The sequence below is a fragment of the Propithecus coquereli genome, unplaced genomic scaffold, assembly GCF_000956105.1.
Source record: "Propithecus coquereli isolate 6110/MARCELLA unplaced genomic scaffold, Pcoq_1.0 Scaffold8, whole genome shotgun sequence".
Taxonomy (NCBI): Eukaryota; Metazoa; Chordata; class Mammalia; order Primates; family Indriidae; genus Propithecus; species Propithecus coquereli.
The window spans coordinates 10,586,279-10,597,628 of record NW_012154173.1 but is presented as its reverse complement, the minus strand read 5'-3'; positions in this window follow the sequence as shown (position 1 = coordinate 10,597,628).

Here is an 11,350-nt window from a genome sequence, read left to right as displayed (position 1 = left end):
CAGGAGGTAATTTCATTTTTGCCCATATGGAAAACCATGTGCCCAATACTATTTATTGAACAGGCCAGTCTCTACCTGCTGACTTATCATATGCCAAGATAGCACATAGACTTGGGTCTGTTTCTGAGTTATTCATTCAGTTCCAGAAAGGAAAGACATTTAACTTCCCTGTACAATTAGTAATAGCATGTATTTCATATTGCTCTTGTGAGAATTAAGTGAGTTAATACTTGTCTAATACTTTGATCAGCACAGGGCACATAGTAAGAGCTAAAAACATTTCACTTATTATTTTCATGAATATTTGTAGATCTTTGCATAAATCCTGCATTATTTTAATGACTATAATTTTATAATTAATGTTGATATCTGTTGGACAAGTATCTTTTCCTGTCATGTTGTTTGTTGTTGTTTTACTGTGGCTTGTCAGAGACTCCACATGGCATTTTCATCTTCCAACAGATCCTTCTAGCATGATGGGATCTTCCATGTCCCTAGGGCTCAACTGGCAAGCAAGGTGTGATTTCAGGTGAACCCTCAGCCTTGGCCTGATCCTGCATGGAGGTGTGTGGTGTAAATAACAGCACAGATTTGTTCCAATTCAGGGAAGAAAGCTGGTCCTTCATATTTCTGTATCAGTCATTGGGCTGTTCCAGTTTGGGAGGAGATAAGTAAATTCCTGGGCACTTCCATCTTGCAACTGTCCTGATGAAACAATTTGAATAGCCTGATGGTGGTTCTTGAAGAAAGTTGCAGGAGAAATCCAGCAGGAGTGGAGCACACTAAAGTAGGAGGATGGCAAAAGGCTCTGAGAGGCTGGGCACAGAGCACCAACATGGCCCAGGTCCAAGCACAGTGCTTACAAAAGGTGTGAGTAGATGGGGCTCAAAGCCCCATTACAAGTCAGATGTCACAGCAAATCCCCCAACCAAAAGAATCCTTGATGCCAATAAAAACATGTACTAAATCCCAAAATACTATCCATCAAATTCTGTCCTTTTGTATGGGATGTGTACAGATACATGTAATATTTGTTAATCCCTCAGTTCTTATACTTTTCCTTTTTTGGCTTCTCATTCACAAAAGGAATTTTCTATGTTGTAAATTCATTCACTTTATGTCTTGGAGTTAGCTTTGTTTATTCCAATTTAACAGATGACATTTGATACTAGCATTATTGTTATCTAAAAACTTTAGGCCTCATGGTATATTAGATTTTCTAGGTTTAAACCCAGTATTTTGGAATGAAGGTGACAATATTGATGGCATTTTCACCAAAATAACTTTTGATTTAACTGGATGTTGTAAAGAACTCTCAGTATTTACAGTATATGGCTCTGGTTTTAGGATAGGTACCTGGGTGATATGATAGGAAAACTATTTGTAGTGATGACAACCGTAAGTGAAAGATTTGTTGCATTAGACCCAAGAGATCATGAAACCTAATTATTCCATTGCTTCCTCTGGCATAATCTCTGTGTCTGTTGTTTAAGATGCTAATTCTCCAAGGATGCTATTAGTACCTCACTTCTGCACCAGATGTCCCATGCTGGAAATAGTGCAGGTGTTACAAATGTCACTGTGTTTCCAAAGCACAAACCTCCATTAATCATTTATGTTTATGGTTACCAAGGACTAATGTCACTAAGTGGTATAGGATATTATTGGAATAATGTAATGGGATACTGAGAATTCTCTAAGAACAGTGTGTATTTTCATGCCTCTGTGCCTTAGTGTGTTCTGTCCCCTGGGCCCAGGACCCTCTTTATCTCTCTTTGCTATTGAATTTCTGCTTGTATTCAAGTCCCAGATCAAATGTCAGCTCTGTGAAGGCTTCCCTATTCTCCCCAATGAAAAGCACGCTCTCCTTTCCCTTTGCTTATGTAAGTATTTTAATACTTGTTAGACTCCATGTGTTTCTCTCTAGCTTAGTGCCTGCTTCTTATCTGTCTACCCTATTTATTACACCTTAAATTCTTGGAATGGATCCTTCTCATCTTCATTTCCCCAATACTCAAAACAATGCTTGTCACACAGTTGGCATTCAATGACTGTCTACACCATATGTTATTCTTTTTGAAAGGTCCCTTCATTCTACCAGTGCCTGTCATATGGGTGCCTTTTTGCAAATGTTTGTAAAATTGAATAGAATGCATTTATGTGTAAGACAAATATTTGATGATTATTTTAATTTTCTTAATGCTCTCCGAATCACACAAAGAATAGTAAATCAATGCTTATTGCCATTGCCATGGGCAGTCCATAATGGCATTTAGGAATACTTGGCTTCAATTTTCTTCAATAAAAGCCTATAAACTGAAGCCACTGTGCATGTACACAGGTATTGGACAAGTAGGTAAATGCACAGAAGAAGGTGAGAGACAGGTTTCTCACTGTTAGAATGGGAGGTTACAGGCAAGCCAGAAGAAAAGGCTAGAATGATCTGTGGTGATAGATTAGAGACATCAGTATGAACTCATATTTAGCTTAATATAAATACAGATGGAAATAGATATGTTTGCAGATATGTATGTATGCAGGGGTTGGTATGCACATATGTGTTTCCTTGCTCTGTCAGCTGAGAAGGCCTAGCAATAAAGCACCCCAGTAGCAATGAGCACACCCAGTGCCCAGGTCTTGGTTTCTAATACCATTCTCCAGTACAAGGAACAGGACTCCTTAGAGAAACAGCTGATTATAAAACTGAAACAAGAAATATACGAGATGAGCCTGGTGCATCTTGTAGTGCCAGAAAGTAAGGAAGTGCTCAAAACACACTCACAATGATGGGGATATGTCAAAGGTGCTAACTGAAAAGCCTCCCAATGGCCAAAGCTGAAACAATGTAAGTGACAAAATAAAGTGGTATCGGCTTATAACCCAAAGTATAAAATAAATGTCTGTGAGTCCAGCCTGATATAAAAAATAATAAATAAATAAGAACAGATAAACCTCCGCTGCAGAAGAATTCCAATAATTCATGTAGCTGCTCCCCCTCAAGGTGGTGGAGCATAGCTCCTCATTCCTTAAGCGTAGGCTGCACATAGCGCCTGCCATCCAAAGGGTGCAGTGTGGAAAGGTGAGGGAGGAGCAGCTTTACACTGGAAAACTTGACAAGCAGCACCTCAGTCAGGTGATCGACATCTACATCAACAGTGATAGGTCATCTTGATAGTGTGATGTGATGAGAATGGCACTTTACCTCTGTGCTCTTCTTCTCAAAACCCATAACTTCCCCAAACCCATAACTCTTGCTTGTATCAATTGGCCTATGGTAAAACTGGTTTTGTTATGCATCATTTCCCTTAAAGTCACAATTTCCAAGAACCGATCAGCAACATTAAGTGAGGACTTACTGAATAGGTACACAGACATATAACCATATATATTTACATTTATGTACGTCTATGTAGAGATAGTAATACTAGCAAAAGTAGATAATCAATTATATACATTTCTGGTCCATTGGTTTGGCCTTATTTTTAGAACCTGAGCCCTTTATTTATATTCTCCCTCTCTCCAACAGAAGTTCAACATTTTTATAGGCAAGTGGTGACACAATTTTAGGGCTGTTGGACTTTTGGATTTCTGTACAACACAGAGATAAAGATGTAAAAAAACACTAAAACACTGCATTTAGAAAAATGACCACCAAATGTAGCTCTGATTGCTTCTCTTAACATCTTGGTGCAATTGACAGCGTGTTCATTCACGTATTTTACAGGGATTCTGGACACTTCAGTTTTCACAACTCCTGGCCTTGAACAGCTCACTGCCCATGTGCCAAGGGATACAGACACAGAAACAAGAGAGTCAATGAACTATAATAAACCACATGTGACATCAAGGAAGGCTTCACCAAACAGGTGTCATTCAGCTGGCCTTGATGGATGAATAGGCATTCACAACCATGCTGGATCTTGAGAAAAGAGGAACACTTAGACAAACGATCCCTTCATTCCAGGAGACAAGGACAGAGCGAAGCCTAGGAATAGAATTATCCTAAGGAAAATCGAGGTGAAGTGGCAAAGTTGGTAAGGTTTGCCTTTGATGCTACGCACTCTTAGGTTAGGTGATGAGAGTTTTGGGTCTGTTGTAAGGCAACCTGAGTTCATATCCTACCTCTACCATTTACGACTTAGTGAGCTACTTAAGCACTCTCTGCCTCCAATTCTTTATCTGTAATAATAATGATGATGTAATCATAAATAATAACGTAATAACAATAGCATCTACTTCAGCTGGTGAGGCTAATATATGGCTGACACGAAGTGTAGCATCCAGCACATGAGCGTTCAATGCACATCGTTATTGATGTCAGTGCTGGTTTTTATCACAATGCAAGCCAATCCTATTGAGGTTGCTTGGTGTCTCTTGAATGTTATGCCTGCATTTTGGGAGCCTGCCATCGGAAAATTGGTGGGACCTGCTTTTGGCTGCAGAGAACCTACCATTTGGGCTTTTCCCAAGCGTTGACAATGAATCATCTCATCTTTTTCATAAAAATTTTTCTTTTCATTAAAATACCTTTGAAATTGGTAATTTATAAGTTTTATTTAACTTTTCAGGAAAAAATACTGTCTGGAATACTTTTAAGAGAAGTACAAACATCTATGTACAAATGAAGTACTTTTTTTCAAATTTTAAGTAATTCACTTCTGCTTCATGGGTAAGAGGGGACAGAGATGTACCAGAGGTGTCCCCCCCAGGTCTCCCCTGTCTCAAGGGAGGAGGGGGCGACACCTTCTCCCTTGAGAATCCTGAAGATCACAGCATCCCGAGAGCCTCCTTCCCTGAAAGTTGCCATCCTTTCTCTCGTACATACCCTCTCTATCTCCTCTTAACCATATTACAAATCCTACGTCTACATCACCAGCAAGGCTCCCCCTTTAGCTTCTAAGTGCTCACTTCTTCTTTTATTCTGGAATTATCTGCTCAGCATCTCATTACTTGGGACTGGATCTCTTCACCTTCTAACAAAAACAAATCCTGTACCAAAGAAGACCCTGTTCCCACCCTCATTGCAAAGAGGTAAGGCATGATGTATAACATTTTAACTAGAAATATAGCCCACCTTTCTACCTTATTACAGAAAAATAATTTAATCGTGGGAGTTTCCAGGTAAGTAGGAAGGAAGGGTAGCTTGTCAGCAATCTAAAAGGAGAGGTAACTGGTCACCCTCAAATTTTTCCATGAACAAAATAGACCCAGGCCCAGGGCCATCCATACAGAAGTTTTAGGACTTGGAATAACTCACAAGATGGCCCTCGCAACATTGCTATACTGGAGGCATTTTATTAAATTTAGTACCAAGAGTAGCCTAGAAGGAGAAAAAAGCTAACAGAGGTTAAAATATATCATTATGAATCAGGGAGAGGGCAATCTCTCCAGCTTCAGCTGATACTGGCAGAAAGCTGACATTAATTCTCCATGAACATGCACATCTGGTTTTTACTACACCAACCAGCGGCAACCACCGGCTGCTCCTGCTCCAAGCTGGGCCAGCCGTGGCAGCCACTTCACAGAGAGCTGAGGGTGAAGGGCGATCGTCCCAGTTTGCCACAATCTGAGATGGCCTCTGTGCTTAGAGAAATGGCATTTTGGCCCAACTATATATTATACTTTTAACCTCTCCCAAGTCTGTGGAGAACATAATGGCTTCAAGAGACCCAAGAAGGAAAGGAAATTGGGTAGAAAAAAGAGGATGGGGGTGGAAAAGGGAGAGAAAGGAGACAAAGAAAGAGAAAAAGCATAGTCTTCAGGCAGCCAGATCCTCAAAGTCAACTCCTTCATCTTTCCATCAGCGGTATCTCCACCATGGAACTTAATTGCTTACGTTAAAAATGTAGTGTTATATGGTAAAATTTCTCTCTGATAGGGATATCCTACAAGATGGTGGTTGCCTCTGAGGAGAGGGGGAGGAGGAGTGGGAACAGGGATGTGGGTGAAGTGACTTAAGCTCTATCTGTGACACTTTATTCCTTTTTGAAAAAGAGATCTGAAGTAAATATGTTAAAATATTGACATTTGATATATCTATATTGGGTAGACAGGTGTCTTATGTTTTCTGTATTTTTCCATATGTTAAATAGTTATGTATTTAAAGACATTAAAAAACAATTCAAATCATTTATAAGTTATATAAAGCAAAATCAGTTTTCTCTCCTTCTCTGGGAACATTATCTTTCCATGTTTTTCTTTTGCTTGTATAAGAATATGTGTACATATATTTTAAATTGTATCATATTATGTATATTATTCTGTAACTTGATTTTTGACTTGTAGACAATTTCTCCCCAGTCAATACACAGATCTACTTCATTCTGTGTATTTTTCCACAAGATAGATGTATCGTAATTTTATACACTGATTCTTCTATTGATGCACATTTAGATTTCCAGAAGCATCGCTTTTTTTTTTTTTTTTGTTTGTTTTGTTTGTTTAGGGAGAAAGTGCTACTAAAGCAATGGAATAAATAAACTTATGTATTTCTCTCTATGTGCTGCATATTTATTTCTGCCAGATAAATTCCCAGAAGTGAGGTTTCTGGGTCAAAGAGTATGTACATTTTACATTTTAATAACCATTATCAAATTGCAAAAACAGTTATAATATTTTATGTTCCACCAATTGTGCATGAGAATGTCAGTTCCATACATCCTGGCCAACAGTAGAAGTTATCAATCTTTCCCATCTCTGGCATTCTAAATTATTGGTTTTTTGTTTTGTTTTTGCTTTTCCCTAACGACTTGTAAATTTGAGTATCTTTCCTATGTTTACTGGACATTTGTGTTTCCTCTTCTAAGAACTGCAGCCTATTAGTTTTTTTTTTGCTCTTATTACCAGTAATTTGATATCTGCTGTATAACTCACTCATTTGTTCTGTAAACATTTACGGAACAGATGGTGTGTGCCTGGGACTAAGTTAGATGTTGAGCAGTCAGTGGCAATTAAGATATAGATTGTACCTTCAAGGAGCTTACAATCCAGTAGAGGGAGATGTGCAAACGTGAGTAATAAAGTGTGAAAGGCACTATGAGAAACGTCTGTCTAAACAGAGCACGATGAGCTGCTTTTGGAGACCCAGGAAGGCCTGCAAAATCTTAATACAGCACATGATGCTTTCACTGTTGGCTCCTGCTAATGAGTAGGTATTTGCCAGTGTCCTCCACAGCTGGGGATCTGTGCAAGAGAAACAGGCAATGCAAGGAGAAAAAACGTGTGTATAAAACCATGCAGATGTAGAAAGTGTAGATTAGTGCTCAGGAATCAGAACACCGAGATAGGAAATCAGGAGAACCGGGAGGAGCTGTTGTTGGTTCTGAAAGAGAATGAGGATGAAGAATTTGAAGAGCCTATGGAATATCCCGCTGGAGACGTTCCACAGGCAGCTGGCTACATGTGTCTGGAGTGCAGTGGAATGGTCGGAGTTAGAAGGTATAGGGGGCAATGCGTCATTAGATAAAGCAATGTTGAAGCTACACCAGCTCTCTGGGCTTTCCAGCATGTGGGGTGGTTTGTCAGCAAACAAAATGGTCCCCAACTGCTATTTTTTAAAGCTCTTGTGCTTGCTTTATTGTTTTTTAAAAAATGTATCTTCCCTTGCTTTTAGTCATCACTTCCTGATGTTGTCAAGTACCTCCTATTATACTCTCTTTCTCTCCTAGTTTTTTAAAAATTCTGTATATAGAGATCAGCAAACCAAAACTTTTTAGGATTGTGTATATATATGAATATCAATAGCTATATTGTAGTGTATATACTAAGCGTATACTAATAGCACATCTTACAGGAGGAAGATGAGAATCTCTCTTGGTAAAGCACTGAAACATGAACTTCCTGTCTTTTACAAAGTTTGTGGTTTATATCCTGATTCTGGTGTGTTTTTTAGGGTAGGTTAAGGAGTCAAATCCTTCAGTTCTGGATCATGGAGGCTATATATACACTCAGACATAATATCAGCATTTTTAATTGCCTTCACTGTACAAATAAGCTACTTATGAAATGGATTTTTAAAGAAAATCTTTTTAACTCAGAGACTTACATTTTCATTTTACAGATGCTTTAAGATGAATCATTAGTAGCCCTTCTTTGATCACTTTAGCTTGAAGGCTTTCTTCATCAAGTATTTAGGTCATTAAATATGAAATGTCCAAATTATAATCAAAAGTGTAGTTTATTTTATCTCAAACAAGAAGCAGTATAATTAATCAAAGTATGCGCCTAAACTATCGACACAGTTTTGCCATCTTAAGGGTAGCCTGTTTATGCAAGCAGTGAAGAAGCCTGGAGAGCGAGTGGTGATGAAATTGAGAAAGGTGTTTTCCACAGCTTGTTGGGAATTCAATATTTTTCCTTGCAAGAAGTGGTCCAAAGCCTGAAAAAAGTGGTAGTCAGTTGGTGCACAGTCTGGTAAATATGGAGGATGACAAAGAGTTTGCAAGTCCAACTTCTGTAGTTTGTGTAGCTTTGTTTGAACAGCGTTGTTTGTGTGGCATGTGGTCCAGCATTGTCTTGCAAGAGGATTGGCCTATCTCTATTGACCAATCTCAGATGCTTAATCACAAGCATCCTCATCATTTCATCCAATTGACTGAGGTAGACATCCGCTGTAATCGATTGACCAGGTTTCATGAAGCTATGATAAATAATACTGGCTCTGGACCACCAAACAGACACCATTAGCTTTTCTTCGTGGATTTTAGGTTTCGGGCTGTGTTTTGGCACTTCATCTTTATCCAACCATTGTGCCGAATGCTTGTGATTGTCAAAAAGAATCCATTTTTCATCACGTATAACAATACGGTGTAGAAATGGTTCACCTTTATGTCGTGACAGCAAAGAAAGGCAAGCTTTTAATTCATGCAGAACCCATCTATCCAGCTTCTTTATTTTGTTGATTTGTTTCAAATGGTCCAATATTGTTGGAATAGTAACGTCAAACCTTGCTGCTAATTCACACGTAGGTTGAGATGGATTCACTTCCCGTACAGCTTTCAGATCATTATCCACATTGGTGTCAGGTCACCCACATGACTCATTTTCAAGATTAAAATCACCAGAACAGAACTTCTCCAACCATCAAAGTACTGTGCGTTCATTAGCCACATCCTTCCCAAACACTTTGTTGATATTTCCAGCTGTCTGCACCGCATTGGTTCCATGACGGAACTCATTAGAAAATAACACAAATTTTTTTGACTTATCCATAGTACACAAAATTGCTCCAAAAAAAATTCAAAAGATAATCACAAGCCAAACCATGCATTTGAAAGAATGAGAATGTACCTTCACAAGAAAATAAAACAAGGAGTATCAAAGTGAAATGTCAGAGATATCAACTGCCAAACTTAGTACTGAAGTGAATCAGATATTTCATGCTTAATAACCTATAATTTAATAGTTTATGATCTCAGAATAACAGTGAAATTCACATGATGTCCTCATCACTGACTCCTCAGCAAGCTGAATAATATTTTATCATCAAATCATTACCCTGAATTATTCTGATTTATGAATTCTAATCTGATCTCATATTCTCTTTTATTTGGCATTGTATTTTATTTTACATTATCAAAACAACAGGCACACCGAAAGCCCTGACTTCAGCATTATACAGTGTATACACATAACAAAAACATTTGTACTCCCTTAGTATTTTGGAAAAAACCCCAACATATGCATGTGGTTGAAAAATCAAACAGAAGGGCTTGTAATGGGAAGAAGGGTCAGCTGCTTCATCTTTCCAAGGCACTAGCTTGCTCTTTAGAGGCAACCCTTTAAAAACGTCTGTTTCTAGTCCTTTGGAGTGCTTCCACAATCTCTTAATTTGCTCATTAATGCTCACTGAATATTGGTGTTTGTGGTTTTACAAGTTTTCACAGTGTCTATTGACTTCGTACTATGATAGGTGAGAGTTGATCTCATCTATACCTCTTCACTCCACCTCCCCTTTTTCCTTACCTCTCTGTGTTATTTTATTAGTACTCATACTTCTGTCAGATGCCTCTGCAATTTTAAACAATTCAGTTAAACCTCAATTCCTAGCCCAACACCCGTAGCCAGTATCTCCTTCCCTCCTTTCTAAGTGATCAGGACATGGATGCGCTAGCTAGCTTCCTCTCCATTCCTTCAACTCCAATCCCATCTCCTAATTCTTTATCTTTTATATTATTAGGGTAGATAATCCTTGAATTCATTTTTGTATCAGTTAAGTCCTTGATTTATCTATGGGTTACTTTTTAAAATTGAAAGTTTAATGACTAACACAAAGTTTATAGTATTATGAATATGGAAACTTTGTTTCCTGAAGAGCCAACTTATGTGATAGGATTACGTTTCTTTTACATTTCTTCTTCGATGTCACAATTGCTGTATCATTCAAAGGGAACATTCCTACAGTTAGGTTAGAATGGATTCTCCTTTTCTCTGTTCCACCATATGTCTTTATTATCTTCTCAAGTTTATCGAAACTCTTGTTCTATTTAATCGGTTGAATCCCCTTGTCTTCCTAAGACCTGCATTGGAAAACCCCCGACCCTTTGTTCAATCTGGACTGGTTACTCTTTAGGCCTCAGTAAAACTATCATTTGGGGATTGTATACCACTGTTATTTTGGTTTGATACTTCATCTCCTGAAGACTTATCTTGTCGTCTTTCTTGGTTTGGTTGAAACATCTCCTTAAGTAATAGTTTAAGAAATGATGAGCATCATAAAGACAGGTATATAGACCAACAGAATAGAATAAAAAAACAGAAATAAACCTTCACATATATGGTCAAATGATTTCTGACAAGGTTTTCATGACCATTCAGTGGGAGAAAGAATAACCTTTTCAACAAATGGTGCTAGGAAAACCAGACATCTACATGCTAAAGAATGAAGTTGGCTCCTTAAATTACACCATATACAAAAATTAACTCAACATATCAATATCAAAACCTTAAACATAAGAGATAAAACTATAAAATTCTTAGAAGAAAACATAGGGGAAATCTTCATGGCATTGGATTTGCAATGATTTCATGGATAAGACACCAAAAACATTAAAATAAAAAAACTTAGCGTCAAAGTGCAATATCAAGAGATTGAAAAGGCAACCCATAGAATGGGGTAAAATATTTGCAAATCATATATGTGATAAGGAATTAATATCCAGAAAATATAAAGAACCCCTACAATTTAAGACCAGAAAAACCAAAAACCAAATTTTTAAAATGGCCAAAGGATTCAATCGACATTTCTCCAAAGAAGAAAATGGCCAACAAGCATATGAAAAGAGGCTCAACATTAAGGAAATGCAAATCAAAACTACAATGTGATACCACTTCATACCCACTGGGATAGCTA